This window comes from Micromesistius poutassou (assembly GCF_964030765.1).
Source record: "Micromesistius poutassou genome assembly, chromosome: 17".
NCBI lineage: Eukaryota > Metazoa > Chordata > Actinopteri > Gadiformes > Gadidae > Micromesistius > Micromesistius poutassou.
In genome coordinates, this window is record NC_140287.1 from 6,139,518 (window position 1) to 6,143,877 (window position 4,360).

A 4,360-nucleotide genomic window follows, 5' to 3' on the forward strand; every position below is an offset into this window, starting at 1 on the left:
GGCGGCATCTTCATCAAGTGACCTTTTTTTAAATGTGGCTTTTTCGGCTCCTCCTTGTTTTTTTTTCCTGCTCTCCACAATCAACGACACTTATCGCTTCCTGTTCGCTGATTCTCTTCTGTTACCGCTCAATAAAAAACGCACCATGGACCAAACCAACTCAGAATAATTAAGAAAGTCTACTTTAGGAGAAGATAAAATTTGAAAGTGGACCGGCCCAACGGGAAAACTCATGAACGTCCCGATGGCCACCACGAGCCTACAGTACACGTGTAGTTGTGTGTTGTATAATTTCAAGATGTAGTTGGCATGAGAGAAATTCTTGTGAGCAGCAGTAGACACTGAACACCACAAAAAGGTAAGAGCTGGGGAAACTTCCCCTGGTGAGTCTCGGCCCTCGGCGGTAAATCCTTGCAGGCCAAGAGGTGAATTGTTAATTGTTCACCATCAGAAATTACAATAGCACCACCACCAATAAATTAACTTGGTGGTGGTGGTGGTGGTGCCCCCCCCCCGTCAACAATCCTCAGCACCATCACTGAATAATTCCGACCCACCGTAGCACCAGCAAGAAAAAGTCTCTGGCGGTTTCAGGGTGCAAATAGTTGTGTTCTGTTGCACGCCAAATGCTAACATTTCCTTATAAATAATAATAGTCATGATCATAATAATAAGTATACTATTATTATTATTCATAATTATTAACAACAATAGGCAACGTCACGTCACGCCGGGCGCCAAAGTGGAGTAGTGTGCATGTACCCCTGACCGCAGCCCGCAGACATAATGAAGAGTAGACGCCGCATCGACCGCTACTGTCAACTGGCGCTGACGAGCCGCGGGGCCGCCACCTTGGACCGGTCCACCGCTCCACTCAGTGTAATCTGTTTGGCTGGTGCAATGAACTGTCAGCGCATTTAATTAATCATACCTCGCTGAATACCAAACCGATTTTCACACGGGTTGTTTTGCTGAAAAGGTCAAACATGTAGCTATGATACAGTATACATGGTTCGGCCTGTTTTAATATTTATAGTGGGCTTAACAGTAATAGAATATTCTGATATATGATATAAAGTGACCAGACGTCCGAGATCAAAACTGGGAACGTAATCCCCGAAAACGGGGGAAAAAACTGAGACATTTCGAGTTTGACTAGCAATCTGATTGAAAAACCTAATGTGTCTTCAAAAACAAAATGGGGACAGGTCATTTTTTATGTATTTAGCCAGGGACAGGCAACCAAAAAAGGGGACGTCTGGTCACCCTATGATATGTGATGTAGGCTATGATAGGTATTTTGCAAATCACACACTATATATGATAGAAGCAGAAACAAATAGGGGCAGTAAAGTCCGCTATTTTAATAAGTTGAAGAAACCATATAGCCTATGATTAGGCTATATATAAATGTATAGCATACATAAATAATATATGAATACATTAGATATCTATATATAAACAAGTTTTTGTATGAGCTAAAACCCCTGAAAGAGGACTGTTTTGCAGAGCTTTTTCGTGCTCCCTTTCTGCAGTTCAAGAGAGTAGTGGTGGATTTCATGATTTGATTGAATGAATCAGTTCGTGTCGGTCAGTTTGCCAAGAAGAATCGTTTGTTCGTTCGTATTTCTGGTAGCAGTGAATCATGATTCTCAGTCACTGAGTCGGTCAGACTCGGCTCCTCCCTCGTTCTCATTCTCAAACGAATCACGGTCGTGCAATTGTGCAAACGGTCATCAATCAACACAACATTCCTTTTAGCTGAGGAGCGCTTCATGTTCAGAATCGGATGTTGTTGCCCGGCTGGCTCTCGTGACTTCTCAGTCCTCGAGTCTTCACCGCTAAACACAGTCAGTGAACGAACGTCAGTCAGCGACTAGTGGGTGGAGCTGGGAGTCGCGTCTCGGCGAACGAACGATACGAACAAGACGAACTGAAACGGGGAATCAGGTCGGTTCATTCATGTTAAAGAGTCGTTCCCCGAGCCCTGTTTGCGATGGTCTGCCGATTTGAGCAGGAATGTACAGTGCTCTGGCATCTTGTGTCTTCTGCTGCTACGCAACTAGGAGTATGACCGGTCCAAGGCGGAGGCCGCATTTCTTGCGCCCAGCAGCCAATGCGGCGTCTACTCTTTATAATGTCTATGGACAGAACCGTCAGACCGTCAGAGGCAGCGACCTCTCAACATGGCGGGTTCACCATGTGCTTCAAAACGGTGTGACGTCAACTTCACGTCCCCTTATAAACATATTCAAAATATAAATCTTAAAAAGATTATTATAAATCGCTCTCTCATCTTCTCAGGGTGTGTGTGTGTGTGTGTGTGTGTGTGTGTGTGTGTGTGTGTGTGTGTGTGTGTGTGTGTGTGTGTGTGTGTGTGTGTGTGTGTGTGTGTGTGTGTGTGTGCGTGCGTGCGATTGGCCACAGCAGGTAAACACACTGGTGGCAGAAATCTTCTGTTGATGAATGATCTGTTGACAGCCTTGGCTAAGGGTTTGCAATGTGTTCCCATTTAATGTGCTGTAGGTCATGATACTGCTATTATTTGAACGCAGGTTGTTAGAAATTGGCCCATCCATCAGCCAATAGTAAGTGAAACTCTTTGTGAGATTTGTGATCGGTTTCCTGTCCCTGTAGGGGATAATTTAGATTGCAGACGGCTGCCGGCTCATAACTGATCAATCAGGTCGTCTGTACCCTGATTAGTTTAGGGAATCCATCTTGTTCTCTCTCTTTTCAACTCTTGAATCCTACCTACAGCACTATTTAAACCATTGTGTTTGGAAATAGCATTTACACCAGTGCTTCATGAAGAACAGGATGCCTGTCCCATTCAATCAGGCCATCACTTCCTGCTGAGCAACAAGGCCTCATTATGCTCCCTGTGTCCCGTTTCTTTCCCTGCACACAGATGCCTTGTCAGCCTTCAGAAAACACCTGACACCGTTTGAGCGGAGGGAAATCAAAGAGTACACGAGGTGTGGTACCTCGGCATAGCTGCAGAGAAGGTCTACGAGACCTGCACCCTCAACCATGGTTATGATGACATCAAGGGACACTACAAGATGGTAAATACAAACACGTGTCCTCCTGAGGGATCCTACCACAAACCCTTAGAAGAAGAATGGGCTTTGTTGGGTTCAGCGAGATGTATTTCTATTTATTCACAGTTGGTTCTCTATGTAATGAATGGGGATTTTAAATGCAGGTTATCAAAGACCACATCGCCTACCGCTATGAGGTGATGGGCCAGGGCAGCTTCGGTCGAGTCTTTGAGTGCAGAGACCACAAAACCAAGCAGCTGGTAGCCGTGAAGGTCATTGGGAACAACCAAAGGTATCTTATCACGGATCAAGCTCAATGACAATCAATGCAATCGTTACATTAAACTAACATTTCCTATTTAACCATTCAAATCACATTGTCATCAATATGCCAAGTTGATAATCCTAAACAATTACTATCCATGAACCTTAAACCAACCAGTTAATAGGTTTGCAGTTGAGGCGATGAACATGTGTGTCCATTTTGGGAGAATATCCTGCTGCAAATGCAATGCCTGGAGGTACCGAGACGGGCGACTGGTGGGTGGAGGCCGTGGTTGTGGTCAGACCGAGCTGCTGAGGACGCAGAGATGGTGGCGAATCGACGACAGAGACTCGACGCTACCAGAAGGGCCCGCAGGAGAGACAAACTGAAGAAAAAACTCACTCACAGCTGGACGTTAATAAGAAGCAGCTCCTCCCAAGAAGGTCCAGCACCACTTGTTCACAGACTGGGTGTAACTGGGGGTTCAGGAGATACTCCACAACCCCGACCAGGTGAAGGAACGCTCTCTGGTGGTTCCTGATTATGCACGCAGACGCCACCACATGGAAGGATGCGGAAGTTACAAAAGGAGCGCGTAGCAAGCTTGGTTCTACAGCTGTGGCCCAGTGTATGTGTTCCTGTGTTCGCAGCAAATGCCAGCATTAGTTGTCTCTGCCGTGTCTACGTGCCGTCACGTGTTGATCACTTTACAAACACCACAGAGGTACATAGGGACATGTTGAACAATAATATGGTGGAGTTTGTAGAACACAGTTAGATTACATTTCATGATTTTTTTTTTATATCTGCCTATATAGTAATACAGGTGTATTACGGATATCTTTAACTAATTTTATTATTAAAACATGCTACAGTAAAACACTTAAATCTGTGCAGAAGTCCATATGAACATGTTCAATAAGAATACGCTGTTTGTAGAAAACAATTCAATTCAATTCAATTATTATATGAACTTTCTATATCTACCTACATAGCAATGCATGCGTATTGGGTAAGACTTAAGTGTATATTTCAACAAATTAAAATAAAG

At 44.4% G+C, this 4,360-nt stretch overlaps 1 pseudogene across 1 annotated transcript; it reads left to right on the forward strand.

Moving 5' to 3' along the window:
* Window positions 1–2,186: 2,186 nt before the first annotated feature.
* LOC311361897 (dual specificity tyrosine-phosphorylation-regulated kinase 4-like) lies at window positions 2,187–3,975 on the forward strand (annotated as a pseudogene). The gene is made up of 4 exons: window positions 2,187–2,193; window positions 2,912–3,068; window positions 3,209–3,336; window positions 3,960–3,975. The product of its transcript is annotated as a dual specificity tyrosine-phosphorylation-regulated kinase 4-like (transcript).
* Window positions 3,976–4,360: the final 385 nt, after the last annotated feature.